At 46.0% G+C, this 21445-nt stretch overlaps 1 protein-coding gene across 2 annotated transcripts in view; it reads left to right on the plus strand.

Annotated features, from left to right (window-relative positions):
• The first annotated feature begins 860 nt into the window (after positions 1–860).
• TRADD (TNFRSF1A associated via death domain) overlaps positions 861–21445 on the plus strand; it is a 48965-nt gene continuing 28380 nt past the window's right edge. The window contains exons 1-2 of one of the 2 annotated variants that reach the window (XM_040409008.1): positions 861–951; positions 14493–14578. The gene's annotated coding sequence lies outside the window, so the exon portion shown is untranslated. The other variant, XM_040409009.1, reaches the window with a different exon arrangement.

A 21445-nucleotide genomic window follows, 5' to 3' on the forward strand; every position in this document is an offset into this window, starting at 1 on the left:
TAGGCATTTTTGCATTATGCTTTCGGCCATTTTCGAAAACGCACCTGGCCGGTGTCCATGTTTTTCGGATCCGCAGACACTACAGTCATGTGAATGCGCCCTTAGAGGTCCGGCCGTGTGCATTTTACAGAATGGCCGCCCCCTAATAGAACAGTCCTAATCCTTGACCATAAGGCCTCATGCACACGTCCGTTCCATTTTTTGTGGTCCGCAAAACATGGAAGCAGCCCGTGTGCCTTCCGGAATTTGCGGAACGGAACAGGTGGCCCATTGTAGAAATGCCTATTCTTGTCCGCAAAACGAACAAGAATAGGACATGTTATATTTTTTTTGCGGGGCCTCGGGAACGGAGCGACGGATGCGGACAGCACACGGAGTGCTGTCCGCATCTTTTGCGGCCCCATTGAAGTGAATGGGTCCGCACCCGAGCCGCAAAAACTGCGGCTCGGATGCAGACCAGAACAACGGTCGTGTGCATGAGGTCTAATGCAGACAAAAATAGGACACGTTCTATTTTTTGCGGAATGCACACAGGCGCTTCATTTCCGTTTTTTTTTGCAGTCCCATTTAAGTGAATGGTTCCACATACAGGCCACAAAAACCCCCAGAACACAGGGAAAAAAAAGTTTTTATAAATATATATTTATTTATTTATATATATTTATATATTTTTTATGTTCTTTGCCCGTGTCGCTGGCGTGTGTAACCATAGTGCGGTTGTATTGTATGGCAGCTCTCCACAGCGCCATCAGGCAGCACACAGGCGCGGCCTGTCACTCTTATACAAAGGTTGTATTCAGCTTCGGATTGCTTGCATGAGGCAGTTTCCTGTTCTGTCTGGCAGCTGAAGTGTTAAGTGGGTGGGGAGCAGCCCGGGAGTCACAGGCTGGGGTGTGAGCTGCACGACAGATTTCGGAAGAGCAAATACCTCTGCAGGATTTGGGGGCACAGGTAAATAATGGAAGCGGCGGCGTGTGCAGGGTTGTGAAGGCGCTGGACAGGAGGGAGCTCTGGGGGACTGTGGAAGTACACCTAAAGTTGGTGACAACGCTGACGTCTTAATGGGGGAAAGGTGTCGTAGCTCCTGACCTCCAGATGTCACGTATTCCCCCGTCCTGGAGACCGTGACTATGACGGTGACGTTAATGTGCCTCGGAGATAGATGCCACTTTCATGTAAGGTGCCATGTTTGGAACCAAGTACTGAGACTTGCACAACCAATCTGGGCTTGGCAGGACTTACCGTAAGTGTTATTTTCAGTGTTGAGTGAACTTGTGTTTTAAGATCGGCGTCTAAAGTTCGGGTTATCAAAGAATCGCGTTATGGATTCCGCTACCACGGACCATAACGGAATTTAGAATCCATAACACGATTATTTCGATAACGCGAACTTTAGACGCCGATCTTAAAACACAAGTTCGCTCAACACTAGTTATTATATGTGACACCTCATGTGTGCTCCAGGGGCCCGCTGTGGTCCCTGAAAACTCTAGGGACCTCAATCGGGGGCAGATGTTGGTTTCCCTCAAGTCCAAAGCCGGATTGTCAGGGAGGAAAGAAAGAGAAGCAGCTTTAGACTCTTCTGGCCTCAGCTTGTCCAATTTCCGATATTGATGACCTATCCTCAATATCAGATCGATGGGGGTCCAACTTCCGGCACCCCCGTCGATCAGCTGTTTGAGTAGAACGCAGCTTTCCTGCTCTTCACTGTTCACGACATTGTAGCGCCGAGCAGTGAATGCGACGGGGTGTAACTACAAATGCTCCTTCCCACCGAGCCCGAACCCCAATCCCTCCTCCCCGCCAACCTGATATTGATGACCCATCCTGAGCAGTGATGGCCAGTTCTCAGTGTTCGCCAGCGAACACACGCGGGCTGCCATCTTAACTCACAAGTCCGGCTATGCACAGGTAAGCCCTTACCTGTGCCGCGAGCCGTCCTGAAAAAAATGCGGTCACCGGGAGCAGGCAGTTCCGAGAACAGTCCAATGAAGGCCCCTGGCGGCTGTTCTCGGAACTGCCTGCTCCCGGTGACCGCATTTGTTTCAGACCGGCTCCCGACGCAGGTAAGGGCTTACCTGTGCATCGCCGTACTTGTGAGTTAAGATGGCAGCCCGCATGTGTTCGCTGGCGAACACTGTGAACTGGCCATCACTGATCCTGAGGAGAAGTCATCAGCAACTGGACAGCCCCTTTAACCACCTCAGCCCCCAGTGCTTAAACACCCTGAAAGACCAGGCCACTTTTTACACTTCTGACCTACACTACTTTCACCGTTTATTGCTCGGTCATGCAACTTACCACCCAAATGAATTTTACCTCCTTTTCTTCTCACTAATAGAGCTTTCATTTGGTGGTATTTCATTGCTGCTGACATTTTTACTTTTTTTGTTATTAATCGAAATTTAACGATTTTTTTGCAAAAAAATGACATTTTTCACTTTCAGTTGTAAAATTTAGCAAAAAAAAACGACATCCATATAGAAATTTTGCTCTAAATTTATAGTTCTACATGTCTTTGATAAAAAAAAAATGTTTGGGTAGAAAAAAAATGGTTTGGGTAAAAGTTATAGCGTTTACAAACTATGGTACAAAAATGTGAATTTCCGCTTTTTGAAGCAGCTCTGACTTTCTGAGCACCTGTCATGTTTCCTGAGGTTCTACAATGCCCAGACAGTACAAACACCCCACAAATGACCCCATTTCTGAAAGTACACACCCTAAGGTATTCGCTGATGGGCATAGTGAGTTCATAGAACTTTTTATTTTTTGTCACAAGTTAGCGGAAAATGATGATTTTTTTTTTTTTTTTTTTTTTTTCTTACAAAGTCTCATATTCCACTAACTTGTGACAAAAAATAAAAAGTTCTATGAACTCACTATGCCCATCAGCGAATACCTTGGGGTCTCTTCTTTCCAAAATGGGGTCACTTGTGGGGTAGTTATACTGCCCTGGCATTCTAGGGGCCCAAATGTGTGGTAAGGAGTTTGAAATCAAATTCAGTAAAAAATGACCTGTGAAATCCGAAAGGTGCTCTTTGGAATATGGGCCCCTTTGCCCACCTAGGCTGCAAAAAAGTGTCACACATCTGGTATCCCCGTACTCAGGAGAAGTTGAGGAATGTGTTTTGGGGTGTCTTTTTACATATACCCATGCTGGGTGAGATAAATATCTTGGTCAAATGACAACTTTGTATAAAAAAATGGGAAAAGTTGTCTTTTGCCAAGATATTTCTCTCACCCAGCATGGGTATATATAAAATGACACCCCAAAACACATTCCCCACCTTCTCCTGAGTACGGAGATACCAGATGTGTGACACTTTTTTGCAGCCTAGGTGGGCAAAGGGGCCCATATTCCAAAGAGCACCTTTCGGATTTCACTCGTCATTTTTTACTGAATTTGATTTCAAACTCCTTACCACACATTCGGGCCCCTAGAATGCCAGGGCAGTATAACTACCCCACAAGTGACCCCATTTTGGAAAGAAGAGACCCCAAGGTATTCCGTGAGGGGCATGGCGAGTTCCTAGAATTTTTTATTTTTTGTCACAAGTTAGTGGAAAATGATGATTTTTTTTTTTTTTTTTTTTTTCATACAAAGTCTCATATTCCACTAACTTGTGACAAAAAATAAAAACTTCCATGAACTCACTATGCCCATCAGCGAATACCTTGGGGTCTCTTCTTTCCAAAATGGGGTCACTTGTGGGGTAGTTATACTGCCCTGGTATTCTAGGGGCCCAAATGTGTGGTAAGGAGTTTGAAATCAAATTCAGTAAAAATTGACCTGTGAAATCCGAAAGGTGCTCTTTGGAATATGGGCCCCTTTGCCCACCTAGGCTGCAAAAAAGTGTCACACATCTGGTATCCCCGTACTCAGGAGAAGTTGAGGAATGTGTTTTGGGGTGTCTTTTTACATATACCCATGCTGGGTGAGATAAATATCTTGGTCAAATGACAACTTTGTATAAAAAAATGGGAAAAGTTGTCTTTTGCCAAGATATTTCTCTCACCCAGCATGGGTATATATAAAATGACACCCCAAAACACATTCCCCACCTTCTCCTGAGTACGGAGATACCAGATGTGTGACACTTTTTTGCAGCCTAGGTGGGCAAAGGGGCCCATATTCCAAAGAGCACCTTTCGGATTTCACTCGTCATTTTTTACTGAATTTGATTTCAAACTCCTTACCACACATTTGGGCCCCTAGAATGCCAGGGCAGTATAACTACCCCACAAGTGACCCCATTTTGGAAAGAAGAGACCCCAAGGTATTCGCTGATGGGCATAGTGAGTTCATGGAAGTTTTTATTTTTTGTCACAAGTTAGTGGAATATGAGACTTTGTATGAAAAAAAAAAAAAAAAAAAAAATCATCATTTTCCACTAACTTGTGACAAAAAATAAAAAATTCTAGGAACTCGCCATGCCCCTCACAGAATACCTTGGGGTGTCTTCTTTCCAAAATGGGGTCACTTGTGGGGTAGTTATACTGCCCTGGCATTTTAGGGGCCCAAATGTGTGGTAAGGAGTTTGAAATCAAATTCAGTAAAAAATGACGAGTGAAATCCGAAAGGTGCTCTTTGGAATATGGGCCCCTTTGCCCACCTAGGCTGCAAAAAAGTGTCACACATCTGGTATCTCCGTACTCAGGAGAAGGTGGGGAATGTGTTTTGGGGTGTCATTTTATATATACCCATGCTGGGTGAGAGAAATATCTTGGCAAAAGACAACTTTTCCCATTTTTTTATACAAAGTTGTCATTTGACCAAGATATTTATCTCACCCAGCATGGGTATATGTAAAAAGACACCCCAAAACACATTCCTCAACTTCTCCTGAGTACGGGGATACCAGATGTGTGACACTTTTTTGCAGCCTAGGTGGGCAAAGGGGCCCATATTCCAAAGAGCACCTTTCGGATTTCACAGGTCAATTTTTACTGAATTTGATTTCAAACTCCTTACCACACATTTGGGCCCCTAGAATGCCAGAGCAGTATAACTACCCCACAAGTGACCCCATTTTGGAAAGAAGAGACCCCAAGGTATTCGCTGATGGGCATAGTGAGTTCATGGAAGTTTTTATTTTTTGTCACAAGTTAGTGGAATATGAGACTTTGTAAGAAAAAAAAAAAAAAAAAAAAATCATCATTTTCCACTAACTTGTGACAAAAAATAAAAAATTCTAGGAACTTGCCATGCCCCTCACGGAATACCTTGGGGTGTCTTCTTTCCAAAATGGGGTCACTTGTGGGGTAGTTATACTGCCCTGGCATTTTCCAGGGGCCCTAATGTCTGGTAAGTAGGTAAATGACCTGTGAAATCTGAAAGGTGCTCTTTGGAATGTGGGCCCCTTTGCCCACCTAGGCTGCAAAAAAGTGTCACACATCTGGTATCTCCGTACTCAGGAGAAGGTGGGGAATGTGTTTTGCGGTGTCATTTTACATATACCCATGCTGGGTGAGATAAATATCTTGGCAAAAGACAACTTTTCCCATTTTTTTTATACAAAGTTGGCATTTGACCAAGATATTTATCTCACCCAGCATGGGTATATGTAAAATGACACCCCAAAACATATTCCCCAACTTCTGCTGAATACGGAGATACCACATGTGTGACACTTTTTTGCAGCCTAGGTGGGCAAAGGGGCCCAAATTCCTTTTAGGAGGGCATTTTTAGACATTTGGATACCAGACTTCTTCTCACGCTTTGGGGCCCCTAAAATGCCAGGGCAGTATAAATACCCCACATGTGACCCCATTTTGGAAAGAAGACACCCCAAGGTATTCAATGAGGGGCATGGCGAGTTCATAGAAAAAAAATAATTTTGGCACAAGTTAGCGGAAATTGATTTTTTTGATTTTGTTCTCACAAAGTCTCCCTTTCCGCTAACTTGGGACAAAAATTTCAATCTTTCATGGACTCAATATGCCCCTCAGCGAATACCTTGGGGTGTCTTCTTTCCAAAATGGTGTTATTTGTGGGGTGTTTGTACTGCCCTGGCATTTGAGGGTCTCCACAATCATTACATGTATGCCCAGCATTAGGAGTTTCTGCTATTCTCCTTATATTGAGCATACGGGTAATGAGATTTTTTTTTTCCGTTCAGCCTCTGGGCTGAAAGAAAAAAATGAACGGCACAGATTTCTTCATTCGCATCGATCAATGTGGATGAAAAAATCTCTGCCAAAAAAAAAAAAAGGAGGGGAAAGGCGTCTGCCAGGACATAGGAGCTCCGCCCAACATCCATACCCACTTCAGCTCGTATGCCCTGGCAAACCAGATTTCTCCATTCACATCAATCGATGTGGATGAATAAATCATTGCCGGGATTTTTTTTTTTATATATACAAAGTGTTTGCCAAAGTATATGAACACCGCCACCTCCTCAGCTCATATGCCTCGGCAAACATATCTTTTACTGCAGAGGAGAAATCCCGTCTTGCAGCGCCGCATACACCGACTTGCGTGTAATCTGACAGCAGCGCAATGCTTCTGTCAGAATGCACATCAGTGCTGCAGCTAGTCGATCGGTTGGTCCACCTGAAAGGTAAAAAAAACAAAACAAAAAAGAAAAAACCAGGCCGCAACGCAATAAATTTATTAACTGTTGAACAGAACATAGAAACTTTTTTTTAACTTTTTTAACTGAACGTTTAACTTTTTTACTTACCGGTAATTTTTTTTTTGTTTAGTTTTTTTTACCTTTATAGAACAAACCTCTCCTTCCCCATGGGACAATGTGCAAAGCGCAAATTGCCCAAAGATGTGGCGAAGTACATTATGCACTTTATCCCAGGTGAAAGGAGAGGTTTGCAGCAGCTGTGAGTAAAAGGGCCCTAATAGCCCTGTGTGCCTGTCCTGTGAGATGCAATCCCTATGCTAGGTGTACCTGTGTGTGGTACTTCCGGAAACACTCACCAAAGCATAGGGCAGGGTGGTCAGGACAGTCAGGACAGAAATAGCGGGTGTCACGCCTTATTCCACTCCTGCTACAGACACGACATTTTTTTCGGGGTGGCGGTTGGGTTGAGGTACCAGCAACGACACTGGGGAAATGTCGCTCGTGTAGACGGCTAACTACACTGGTGGATGGGGCCACGGAACCTCCTGGGTAAAGGAGGTTCTCGATGATCTCTTCCTGGAATTTGAGGAAAGATCGTGTTCTCCCAGCCTTACTGTAGAGAACAAAACTATTGTACAGCGCCAATTGAATTAAATATACAGACACCTTCTTATACCAGCGTCTGGTTCTGCGGGAAACTAAATAGGGAGCCAACATCTGGTCATTGAAGTCCACCCCTCCCATGAGCGCATTATAGTCGTGGACTGAGAGGGGCTTTTCAATGACACGGGTTGCCCTTTCAATTTGGATTGTCGTGTCTGCGTGAATGGAGGAGAGCATGTAAACGTCACGCTTGTCTCTCCATTTCACCGCGAGCAGTTCTTCGTTACACAAGGCAGCCCTCTCCCCCCTTGCAAGACGGGTGGTTACAAGCCGTTGGGGGAAGCCCACGCGACTAGTTCGCGCGGTGCCACAGGCGCAAATCCGTTCTAGAAACAAATGCCTAAAGAGGGCCACACTTGTGTAGAAATTGTCCACATAAAGATGGTACCCCTTGCCGAATAAGGGTGACACCAAGTCCCAGACTGTCTTCCCACTGCTCCCCAGGTAGTCAGGGCAACCGACCGGCTCCAGGGTCTGATCTTTTCCCTCATAGATCCGAAATTTGTGGGTATAGCCTGTGGCCCTTTCACAGAGCTTATACAATTTGACCCCATACCGGGCACGCTTGCTTGGGATGTATTGTTTGAAGCCAAGGCGCCCGGTAAAATGTATTAGGGACTCGTCTACGCAGATGTTTTGCTCAGGGGTATACAAATCTGCAAATTTCTGGTTGAAATGGTCTATGAGGGGCCGAATTTTGTGGAGCCGGTCAAAAGCTGGGTGGCCTCTGGGACGGGAGGTGGTGTTGTCGCTAAAATGCAGAAAACGTAGGATGGTCTCAAATCGTGTCCTGGACATAGCAGCAGAGAACATGGGCATGTGATGAATTGGGTTCGTGGACCAATATGACCGCAATTCATGCTTTTTAGTTAGACCCATGTTGAGGAGAAGGCCCAAAAAAATTTTAATTTCGGAAACTTGGACTGGTTTCCACCGGAAAGACTGGGCATAAGAGCTTCCCGGGTTGGCGGATATAAATTGTGTGGCATACCGATTTGTTTCTGCCACGACTAAGTCCAAGAGCTCCGCAGTCAAGAACAGCTCAAAAAATCCCAGGGCCGAACCGATTTGAGCCGTCTCAACCCGAACTCCAGACTGGGCGGTGAAAGGGGGAACTACAGGTGCGGCTGAAGTTGGTGACTGCCAATCAGGGTTTGCCAGCACCTCAGGGATTCTAGGGGCTCTACGGGCCTGTCTGCGCGGTGGCTGCGACGGGGTAACTAGTGCACGTGCCACCGTACCAGCTTCAACTGCCCTTCTGGTGCTCGCCACGTCACCATGTTGTACGGCAGTGCTGGTACTAGGTCCAGGAAGGGCTGCGCTGCTGGTGTATGCCTCACCACGTGATCCGGCAGCGACAGCCCCACTCTGCTGCTCTTGAAACGGATCCTGCGTAACCTGTGGTCTAGCGACACGGGGCCGGGTACGCCTGGTGCTGCCAGGGACCTCCACCTCCTCGTCCGAACTTTGGGTCAGAGAGCCACTGCTTTCCACAGGTTCATATTCTGACCCGCTAGATTCATCAGATGAGGGTTCCCACTCCTCATCCGACTGGGTCAGAATCCTGTAGGCCTCTTCAGAAGAATACCCCCTGTTTGACATTTGGACTACTAAATTTAGGGGTATTCCCTGAGACTACCCAAGAAAAAAAGCAAACCTGTCTTACAAAGGGGAGGCTAGCGAAGTACCGGAGGCTGCTGCGGTTGATAAAAAATATCAAAACTGATTTTTTTATCGCCGCAGTGCTTGTAAAGTGAATGTGCAGTGATCAAAAAACAAAATTTTTTTTGTCACTGCGGTGGGGCGGGCGTGGGTGAACGCACGTGTGGGCGACCGATCAGGCCTGATCGGGCAAACACTGCGTTTTGGGTGGAGGGCGAACTAAAGTGACACTAATACTATTATAGATCTGACCGTGATCAGTTTTGATCACTTACAGATACTATAAAAGTACAAATGCTGATTAGCGATACGCTAATCAGCGAATAAAAGTGACTGCGGTGCGGTGGGCTGGGCGCTAACTGACGCTAACTACCTAACCAAGGGGCCTAAACTATCCCTAAAACCTAACAGCCAATACTAGTGAAAAAAAAAAAGTGACAGTTTACACTGATCACTTTTTTTCCTTTCAATAGTGATTGACAGGGGCGATCAAAGGGGTGATCAAAGGGTTAATTGGGGTGCAGGGGGGTGATCTGGGGCTAAAGTGTGGTGTTGGTGCTACTCACTGTGAAGTCTGCTCCTGTGCTGGATCCAACCGACGAAAAGGACCAGCACAGGAGCAGAGAAGCCATATAACAGATCATATTTACTAATATGATCTGTTATCTGGCTTCTGATTCGATTTTTTTGAAAATCGCCAGCCTGCCAGCCAATGATCGTTGCTGGCAGGCTGGTGACGAAATACTTCTTTAACTTTTGCCGGCCCGCGATGCGCATGCGCGGGCCGGCAATATACGAAATCTCGCGTCTCGCGAGAGGACGCACCGGCGCGTCCACCCAGAACAACAGGACCGCCGCAAAGACGCAATCCTGCGTACGGCGGTCCTGAGGTGGTTAAAACTGCTCAGCCGCACCACTTACTGATCGTGGAGCTAAACAGGAGAAACGGAAGTGGTCCAAACTTCCATAAAATGATACTTACACTCCTGTAGAAATCAGGCCTAGGGGGTCATTCGCACATATCCGATCCACAGGCCGCAGATCGAATGCGGTCCCATTCATTTTAATGGGGCCGCAAAAGATGTGCTGTCCGCATCCGTATGTCCGTTCCACAGGCCTGCAAAAAAATAAAAATAAAATCTTTGCGGACAAGAATAGTCACTTCCAACAATGGACAGGACATGCTGCAAAATGCATAGCTATTATACGTGTTTTGCGGATTATAAAATAAATACTTTAGTTTGAATGCCCCCTAATCTGGAGGTTAAGTTTCCAGTGCTCCCAGTTACCGCAGTTCACACTATACAGAAAAACAGGTTTGTGCAGTTTCCGTAATCGAGCAGCGTTCTTCAGCAAACAGCTTTTCTCGATGGCTCCCACCACATAGGTCAGGGGTGTCAAACTCAAATTCATCGGGGGCCGCATCAGCAGTTTGGTCACCCTCAAAGGGCCGGTTGTATCTGTAGGACTATGTGTCCACTCTTTATTATCATAAATTATTGTCACTGCATTCAATTATTACTGTTTTTTGTAATAAAAATATATATATATATTGTGGGGCACAGTGTAGGCTATATGTGTATAACAAACATATTTCACATGAAAACTTACAGTTACTTGGCTTGGCCCTTGGGGATCTCGGACGCCACTTCCACACTTTGGCAGGGGGGCTCGGTGGAGATGATGAGGTGTTTTATCCTAATGAGAAAGATTTCATAATAAGTATTTGGAGAAGGGGCAGAGGGATAGCAGAGCAGGGAGAGGCTGGTGCTGCTACTAGGGGGTCATACCATGGGGGAGTAATAAAGCCCACCATAATGCCCCCCCCAGTAGTAATAATTCTCCTTTAATGTGACAGTGCAAAAAATACCCCCTTGTAATGCCCCCATTTGAGCTAATGTCCTCATAGTGCCCCCATAATGTGCCAGTATAAAATACCCCTATATAGTGCCCCTAGTAAATGACCCAATAGTGCTCCACACCCTCCTTTCTCCTAGTGCCCCCCATAATGTACAAGTATAAAATGCTCCAGTAGATGCCCTCAGTGTCCCCCATAATTTGCAAGTATAAAATACCCCTTCTTAGTGTCCCCCGTAGATGACCCCATAGTACTCCTCTCCCCCCCTTCCCCATAGTACCCACCATGTGTCCCAGTATAAAATTGTACTGTACAGAGAGCCCATATAAAATACCCCTTCTTTGTGGCCTCAGTAGATGCCCCTATAGTGCCCCCAATCATGTGCCAGTATTAACAGCCCCCCCTGTGCCAGTAATAATAGCCCCCTATGCCAGTAATAGCAGCCCCCCTGTGCCAGTAATAGCAGCCCCCAGTAATAACAGCCCCCAGTAATAACAGCCCCCAGTAATAAGAGCCCCTCTGTGCCAGTAATAACAGCCCCCAGTAATAAGAGCCCCTCTGTGTCAGTAATAACAGCCCCCAGTAATAAGAGCCCCTCTGTGCCAGTAATAACAGCCCCCAGTAATAAGAGCCCCTCTGTGCCAGTAATAACAGCCCCCAGTAATAAGAGCCCCTCTGTGCCAGTAATAACAGCCCCCAGTAATAAGAGCCCCTCTGTGTCAGTAATAACAGCCCCTCTGTGTCAGTAATAACAGCCCCCCCTTTGCCAGTAATAACAGCCCCCACCAGTAAAAGTATTGTACATAATAAAAAAAATAAAAAAAAACACATACTTACCTCCATGTCAGTGATGCGATGCAGGCCTCTTCTGGCCTGTGTCCCACGCTGTATGGCTCAGGCAGCGCGATGACGTCATCGCGCCGCCTGCGCCGGCCTCTGATAGGCTGCAGACACTAGGCCGGCAGCCTATCAGAGGAAGGGAAAGGGACACGCCTCTCCCTCCCCTACCGCAGCACAGGCAGGCATCTGTATCGCTGTCCTGAGGACGGCGATACAGATGACTGGAGATGAGCGCTTCCACAATGGAAGCACTCATCTCTCTGTGCCCAGCCGCCGCCGCCAGCTCGCTCACCTGCCGCATATTACACTGCGAGCTGTCGGCCGCCCGGCGCCCCTGTTGCTATGGCGCCCTGTGCGGCCGCACAGCCCGCACACCCCAAAGGCCGGCCCTGGCTGGCGGCTGCGCGGGCCACATGACGAGGTCTGGCGGGCCGGATTCGGCCCACGGGCCTTGTGTTTGACACCCGTGACATAGGTGCTTTGAGTGAGCACCACCGCTTATGGCTGCGTTCACATGGTGGTGTGATGGCAGCATTTCCTGGACCAACTGTGGTTCACGTGAGGGGACTCATTGCATCAGAGTGATCTATGATCCTGTGAGTTTCAGCCCGACCGCGGGTCTAAGGATCAGTACTCGAATACAGGACAGTTGGCTCATGGCTGGGCCGGAACTCGTGCACACGACCGTATCCGTTTTGCGGAGCATGCCCCCATTTTTTCTAAACCTGTGTAGAAATGTCCTATCCTTTTCTGCAAAAGGGACAAGTATAGGACATGTTCTATCTTTATTTGCAGGGCCGCAGAACGGACACACGGATGTGGACAACACATGGTGTGCTCTCTGCATCGGCTGCAGCACCGTTGAAATCAATGCATCCTCATTCGATCCACAAAAAAATGTGGATCAGATGCGGTCAAAAAATACGGTCGTGTGCATGAGGCCTCATAGAACGCTCTAATGCTGAGACCCCTCCCAGGAGTCATGGTTGTTCCGGGAAATGTGGCCATCACACAGAGCACGTTTCATGAACCTCTGGTAGAATAAAGGATCAGACATGCTAAAATCCAACATACCTGATCTTCATTTTTTTTTCAGCATACGCTGATGGGGGACAGTCCCTATTTCCCTGTACCCATTAAATGGTTGGTGGTACTCCAACAACAATCGGGTGGAGAATTTATTAAGCCCTGGGAGACTATTAAGCCTAATTTATCAACTTTAATAAAAAAATAAAAAATGTGAGGCAGCGCTGAGGATCACAGAGCAGCGGCTTGTTGCTGCGGTCTGACCGTTGCGCGATCCTCAGCACTGCCTCTCATTGAGATGTATGGGAGGCAGAGAGGAGAAGAATTTAGCCATTAGACAATGCGGATTTTGGTGCAGATATGCTGCAAAGATGCACATAAATCTACATGGAAATGTATGCAGGTGGTCTTGGGGTTCCTCCACATGGTGCAGATTTATGTGCAGAAATTCCTCATGAAATCCGCACACAAATACTCTCTCTATTCATTGCAGTTTTGGTATGTTTTTTATGTGGATTTGATGTCGTTTTGCAGCAAATATTACAATTCCATTGAAAAGGGTGAAATCTGCACAAGAGAAACACAACAAATGATATCCTTCAGCCTTCCCAATCCGCTGCACTCATCCCTACAGGAGTTTTGGAGACAGAGTACAGCGCTCAGCTATTGCTGGGACTCTCATAGAGGCGGTGCACATACCTGACCTGCTGCTTTGTTCATTTCAGGGGTCCCCGAGGGCTATGGGTTCTCTGTTCCCACGACTGGTGGGTGTCCCAGTGGTAGGACCCCCACTGCACTAATAATTAGTAACTTATCACAACCAGAATACCCCTTTAAAGGCGTTATCTAGGTTTTAAAAATTGCTAGCCTATCCTTAGGCCTGGCCGTGAATATTGCAACTGTGGTGGTCCAACTCTCAGCGCCGCTAATCAGATGGCGCCCAGTAGCAGGCAAGTGGTCTACTTCTATGGTACATCACCTCTTGGCTCTGTTCATACCACGATTTTAGGCTACATTAAGGGGTTGTCCTTCCTTTTAAAGGAACAATGTTTAAAGAGGGCATTGCTGGGGGGCATTATATGTGAAGAGGGCACTACTGGGGGGGCATTATATATGAAGAGGGCACTACTGGGGGGCATTATATAAGAAGATGGCACTACTGGGGGGGTTATATGTGAAGAGCGCACTACTGGGGGGCATTATATGTGAAGAGGGCACTACTGGGGGGATTATATGTGAAGAGGGCACTATTGGGGGGGATTATATGTGAAGAGGGCACTACTGGGGGGATTATATGTGAAGAGGGCACTACTGCGGGGGATTATATGTGAAGAGGGCACTACCGGGGGGGATTATATGTGAACAGTCCGCTACTGGGAGGCATATGTGAAGAGGACACTACTGGGCGGCATTATATGTGAAAAGTCTGCTACTGGGAGGCATTATATGTGAAGAGTCACTGGGCAGCAGCATATGTGAAGAGTCCACTACTGGGCAGCAGCATATGTGAAGAGTCCACTACTGGGCAGCAGCATATGTGAAGAGTCCACTACTGGGAGGCATTATATGTGAAGAGGGCACTACTGGGAGGCATTATATGTGAAGAGGGTACTACTGGGAGGCATTATATGTGAAAAGGGCACTATTGGGGGGCATTATATGTGAAAAGGGCACTACTGGGAGGCATTATATGTGAAGAGGGTACTACTGGGGGCATAATATGTGAAGAGGGCACTATTGGGGGGCATTATATGTGAAAAGGGCACTACTGGGGGCATTATATGTGAAGAGGGCACTACTGGGGGCATAATATGTGAAGAGGGCACTACTGGTGGCATAATACTAAATAGTTGTGTCTAATTCTGCAGAAACAAGTTGTGTTCAGGAGACGTCATCTGTCCAGAACTGAGAAAATAAGGAAAGGGAACAACTCCAGCCAGAGGAGACATCACCTGTAAGTCACTGGGTGGGGGGCCTAAATGGGATTATTAATTATTGTGTTTACCCAGCCCCCCCAATACCTCCACCTGCCGCCACCCCCTATAGGTCTGCGGTAAAATTGTCCTGCATGAAACCGGTCCCTGGTACAAAACAAAAAGTTGGAGACTGCTGCTTCAAAGGACTGTCATTTAAGCAATTCCCTCTTAGGCCTAGTTCACATGAACGTTTTTTTTGCGGGTTTACGGGCCGTTTTTTTGTGTTCCGTATACGGTCCGTATACGGAACCATTCATTTCAATGGTTCCACAAAAAAAACGGAATGTGTTCCGTATGCATTTCGTTTCCGTTCCGTTGAAAGATAGAGCTTGTCCTATATTTGGCCGTAAATCATGGGTCGTGCCTCCATTCAAGTCAATGGGTCCGCAAAAAAAACGGAACACATACGGAAATGCATCCGTATGTCTTACGTTTCCGTTCCGTTTTTTCTGAACCATCTATTGAAAATGTTATGGCCAGCCCAATTTTTTCTATGTAATTACTGTATACTGTGCATGGCATATGGAAAAACGGAACGGAAAAACGGAAAGGAAACGGAAACACAACGGAACTCAAAAACGGAACAACGGATCCGTGAAAAACGGACCGCAAAAAACTATAAAAGCCATACGTTCGTGTGAACTTGGCCTCATACTGTATGTATGATGGTTCACCAAATGCTTATTATTGCTGTCACGCCTCATCATGTCTGGCTTACAGTTGATGTAGGCAGCACTGACAAAGGCTCTCACAATACCCACCACTTGGATACGTTTGAAAATAATGGGAATGTGGGCAGGAATTGATCAGGACAGTTTTGCTTTATGTCCCTGTGCACCCTTTGGACCCAATTGCAAAATGAAATCCTCTGTCGCTCTTCCCCATGTCTTCTGAGGACAACTGTAGGTCAGTGCTGTTGAAATCTGTGACTCAGGAGGTTTTAGATACATATAGTAACATGAAAAATGACATCCGTACATCTAGTTCAGCCTGTTAGGCCGCATTCACACATACCTGGATTTTCACAGACCACAGTATAGATCATACAAGCGTACTACTGTACAGCGGCGGTGGCACGAAGCGCATGGCCTCATAGCAACCAATGACGCCGTGCACTCAGCAGCATGGGTTTTCACGGAACGTGGTCCGTGAAAATCCAGGTATGTGTGCATGCGGCCTTAACCTGCAAGGTGATCCAGAGGAAGGCAAATAAATCCCTGTGAGGTCGAAGCCAATTTTCCACACTTAAGGGGGAAAAAAAATTCTTTCCCGATTCCAATCAGGCAATCAGAATAACTCCCTGGATCAACGACCCCTCTCTAGTAACTATAGCCTGTAATATTATTACACTCCAGAAATACGTCCAGGCCCCTCTTGAATTATTTTATTGTACTCACCATCACCACCTCCTCAGGAAGAGAGTTCCATAGTCTCACTGCTCTTACCGTAAAGAATCCTCTTCTATGTTTGTGTACAAACCTTCTTTCCTCCAGACGCAGATGATGTCAATCAAATGTAGATTGCTGAATTACTGGTTTTGGTTAAAGGCTAGGTTCATATCACCATTAAAGGGGTTGTCCCATCTTGCAAAGTTGATTTCATTGTGTTCTTTCTAGCATAATAATAAACTTACCCTCTGTATGTTATATTCCATATGGCCTCCTCCTTTCCCTATTCCTAATTATTCTTTCCCTTTGTTTATTACTCGTTGTCAGGGGTTACGGCCACCACAGTACTGTAGCAGTGGCCGAGTCTTCCGTTTCTTGAGCTGTGCTGTGGTGGCCGGGACCACGGAAGTGCACATATTCGAGCATGTGCGCCATCTCCCATCCCAGCCTCCTCTTTGCTGCTCCATAGAAACCAATAAGGCTACTTTCACACCAGCGTTTTTGCTGGGTCCATCATGGATCGGCAAAAACGTTTCCGTCGCGATAATACAACCGTCTGCATCCGTTATGAACATAGCCAAGACGAATCCGTCATGAACACCGCTGAAAGTCAATGGGGGACGGATCAGTTTTCTGTCTTGCTCCGCACCACATCACGGACAGAAAAACGCTGCTTGCAGCGTTATTCTGTCCGCGATGGGAGCGCAACCAAACGGAACAGAATGCATTCTGGTGCACTCTGTTTCGTTCAGTTCAGTTTTGTCCCCATTGACAATGAATGGGGACAAAACGGAAGCGTTTTCACCCGCTATTGAGATCCTATGACGGATCTCGATAGCGGAAAGGAAAAGCGCAGGTGTGAAACTGCTCCTGGGCATCTTAGATCAGCCTAGCGGTTGTGAAGACCCTGTCGGAGTCCCACGATGGCGACCCTGATAAAAGAAACAGCTAGTAGCTGTATCGGGAGCACACTCGTACAGGCAAGGGGTGCGATGACCTCTACAGAGAGCTGCTTGCCTGTACTATCAATCAAATAGTTGGTAACCACCCCAAGGGTGCTGCCGTGGAGAAAGGTTAGTGAACAGCGCAGATGGGACAACCCTTTTAAGCTTGACAAAGGAAAGTCTAGATACGCTGGGCCACAAGATTTAGCACACTACCGTCCCCCAAATAATAATGACACACTCACTAGTCTGGAGAACATTTTTATTAATCACTCTGATAAAATACCAAACTTGAAATAATAATAATAACTTAATATAAAACCCACCAATATTCCCACCAACAAATTAATAAAAAAATCAGGAGGAGTCCCAGTAGAGGCATCTTGATCTAGGCCATTTTTAGCTGCAAAAACACTATATATCTCCTACCTGACCTGAGGGCACCATTATTCGGAGACCTGCATTCCCCATTTTGTGTACCTTGCCCACCGGAATATGGATCAAACTAGGTAACCACTCTACCGTGACATTGGGGGAGTTAAACACGCCCCCCCCCCCAAAACTTGCACCATTTTTTATCCCAGTTATTCACCACAGATGCCTCCCGAGAACCCTCCTACTCCTGCCTCTGCAACACGAGCAATACCACTAAAGAGCCGTCAACTATGCCATCTAGAAACGAACAAAAAAAAAGGGAGGGTGGGCAAATACTTCTTTACTCTGCCACCTCGTGTGGCTTCCTTTCCCCCTTTTATAGCACCCATAACCACGCCTCACTCCACCTTTGACTTTACCTAGCCTTCCTATGCTTCTCACCCTCCCCTTATCATGCACCCCATCACATTCGCTTGCAGTACGCTCCAGGGACTTACTTTCCGTTCTTCTGAGATGAGCGAAGTATTAAAAAGTTTAACAAAAAAAATTGCTTTGTGACAAGTTACTTCACCGCTCCCTGTCATTGTACCCCTCAGATGCCGTGTTCATAGCTGATCGCAGCATCTGACAGTAATAACACAGTGTAAAAAAGTTAAAAAATAAATAAATGATACTTACCTAATCCATTTGACGGCGAAGCGCTGGCCACCACCATCTTGATTGAAGATCTAGCGCAACATCTCACACGGCCTGTGGTGACATCATACGTCACTGTGCACAGGATTTCATACGAGACCTTCAATCAAGATGGCGGCAGCCAGCTCTTCGCACTCAAAAGGATGAGGTAAGTAGGATTTATTTATTTTTTTACCACCATTTAGGGAAAATCGATTGGCTACCATGAAGCATGAGGAAATTCGGCTTTGTGGCGAATTGAATTTTCAAGCTCAACACTTGTCAGAAGAACAGAGAAGTAAAAAAAAAAATAATAATGGATCCTGTATTTTAAGCATCCATTATGCTCAGTTATGCACATTTTACATCCGTTTTAGCCATTTCCGTCTGAGATCCGTAATTTTTGCAGGACACTTTTTTTTCCCGTCTAAAATAACAGATCTCAGATTAAAATGGATGCAAAATATACATAACTGAGCATAACGGATGCTTAATATACAGGATCTTTTTTTTTTTTTTTCCTTCTTCTGACGAATCAGAAGAACAGGAAACTAAACTGTGATGTGAACCCGGCCTTGTTGGGTATTGTCCTACCAGAATGGAGGGGATTAATCAAAACTGGTATAAGGCCTCTTTCACACGAACGTGTCCGGATAAGGTCCGCATGCGTTGCGGCAAACCCACACGAGTAGGTACCCAATTGCAGTCAGTTTTGACTGCGATTGCGTTCCGTTGTTCAGTTTTTTTCAGTTCGGGTGTGGGTACCACATTCAGTTTTTTATCACGCGCGTGCAAAACGCATTGCACGCGCGTGATAAAAAACTGAATGTGGTACCCAGACCTGAACTTCTTCACAGAAGTTCAGGTTTGGGTTCAAGGTTGTGTAGATTGTATTATTTCCCCTTATACCAGTGATGCGTGAAAATCACCGCTCGTGTGCACAGCCCCGTAGAAATGAATGGGTCTGGATTCAGTGCGGGTGCAATGCGTTCACGTCACGCATTGCACCCACGCGGAAAACTCACTCGTGTGAAAGAGGCCTAAAGGAAAACTGGCTTAGTTTGGGTTCACGTCACCGTTTCATTTTCAGTTTTTCTGATCCGTCAGAAGAAAAAAAAAAAAAAAAGATCCTGTATTTTAAGCATCCGTTAGGCCGAATGCACACGGCCGTGTTCCGCGGCCGAGAGCGGTCCGTGGTATGCCGGGCTGGATTCCTGTTCAGAGCAGGAGCGCACGGCGTCATTGGTTGCTATGACGCCGTGCGCTTCATGCCGCCGCTGCACTACAGTAATACACTCGTATAGTGTATTAATGTAGTGCAGCGGCGGCATGAAGCGCACGGCGTCATAGCAACCAATGACGCCGTGCGCTCCTGCTCTGAACAGGAATCCTGCCCGGCATACCACGGACCGCTCTCGGCCGTGTGCATTCGGCTTTATGCACATTTTGCATCCGTTTTAGCAATTTCTGTTTGATATCCTTTTTTTTAGACGGGGAAAAAAAAATCCTGCATAGAAATGGCTAAACCGGAGGCAAAATGTGCATAACGGATGCTCAGGATCAGAAGAACAGAAAATGAAATGGTGATGTGAACCCAGCCTTATTTGCCCATATCAACCAATCGGGTTCCACCTTTAATTGTTCGGGAATTTTTGGGGGAAAATGAAAGGTGAAATATGATCGGTTGCTATGGGCAAAAGTTTTTTCTTTATTTTATAAATCTCCCCCACTGTTCCCTCTAAGCCATGCCCTCTGGAAAGGAGATGGTTAAGAAAACATACTAACGAGGATTAACAAGCCCAGTAAAGCTTTACCCGCTGCAGAGTTAGGAAGTTTTACCTCTTTAAAATCCAGAAAACACAGCAACAGTCCCACCAGACTGTGCATACTAACCTCTTTTCGACATTTGCCGTACATGTATGGCACATGTCAGGTCTTCAAAGATGGCGCACGCTCCGGAGCGGCTGGTTGCCTACTGTGTTACACAGCAGAAACCTGGAGACAATGTCTGGGATCATTGATAATGCTGATCATGAACATTTAACTTCTCTGATGTTTTGGTCAATTGTGACCATGGCATCTCAGAGGCCTTTCCCTGTGCAGCGATTGAGGGAGCCATTCGGTTGCTATGGCAGCCTCGGGCCCTCTGAAAGATCTGAGGCATGCCACAGCTACTGTATGGGGCTCCTATGGAGCCCTGTCTGTGGCATGGTTCCATAGGAACATAGCAAATCTTCTATAGACTGCAATGGTAATTCATTCCAGTCTATGGGAGAAGCGATCTGATGTCTGCATGTTAAAGTCCCTTAGGGGGGCTTAAAATAAGTGTCAAAAAAATAAAAATCTTAAAATTGCTATCATCACCATTTCACCATATTAAAAATAAAAATAACCGATAAAAACTAAACATCCTAGGTATCGCCGCATATAAAAATATTTATCCCATACAGTGATCGCAGATTTACAATTTTTTCAACAAGTAAAAAAATATGATCACCCCGCAAAAAATACTTGTAACACACTTCCATAGACATAAATATAGAAGAGTTATGGGGATCAGAATATGGAGGTGCAAATAAAATATAAATTTTTTCCAAAGTTTTTAGTTTTTTGGTATTGATGTAATGGTACTGACCTGGAGAGTAAAGGGCACAGGTCAGTTTTACCGCATAGAGAACGCTGTAAAAACAAAACCCATAAGGGCTCATACACACGGAACCAAGCGTTTTGCACTCCGCAAATCCTGTATCTGTAAAACACGAATCCTGGCCACCATTTATTTTTTAACTTCTGTACAAATGTCTTATCCTTGTCCGCAAAACTAGCAAGAATAGGACATGTTCTATTTTCTTTGCAGGGCTGTGGAACGGACATACGGATGCGAACAGCACACGGTGTGCTGTCTGCATCTTTTGCAACCCCATTGAAATTAATGGGTCCACATCCGATCCTCAAAAAATGCGGATCGGATGCGGACAGAAACTACGGTCTAGTGCATGAGCCCTAAAACTGTGGCGGAATTGCATTTTTTCCTATTCCACCCCATTTTTTGATTTTTTTTTTACCGGATTCTCACTACTTCATATCCGATATTAAATGGATCTATTAGAAAGTATAACTTGTCCCACACAAAAAAAGGTTATGGCTCCCGAAAGGCAGTGAGTAAAAAATGAAAACGCAAAAACAGAAAATCATCGTATCAGGAAGGTGTTAAATGGCAATTTGGGAGAGTCATTACATAGAGCAGATTTTGTTCTGGAGGACCTGGCAAGTCAGGGACAGCCAATTCATTATAATAGCCACTGTGTAATGCTCTGTCTCTCCTGTGGTGGCGCTGCAGGGGAATAAAGCACTTGCTGCAGAGCTCCTCCCCTGATTATAGCTGATCTTTGTGATCAGCTTGTTTTTTAGGGACTTTTAAGACCTCTTTCATATGACCGTCCCCACGAACAGAACACATATC

The sequence above is a fragment of the Bufo bufo genome, chromosome 10 (genome assembly GCF_905171765.1).
Source record: "Bufo bufo chromosome 10, aBufBuf1.1, whole genome shotgun sequence".
In the NCBI taxonomy this organism is placed as follows: Eukaryota; Metazoa; Chordata; class Amphibia; order Anura; family Bufonidae; genus Bufo; species Bufo bufo.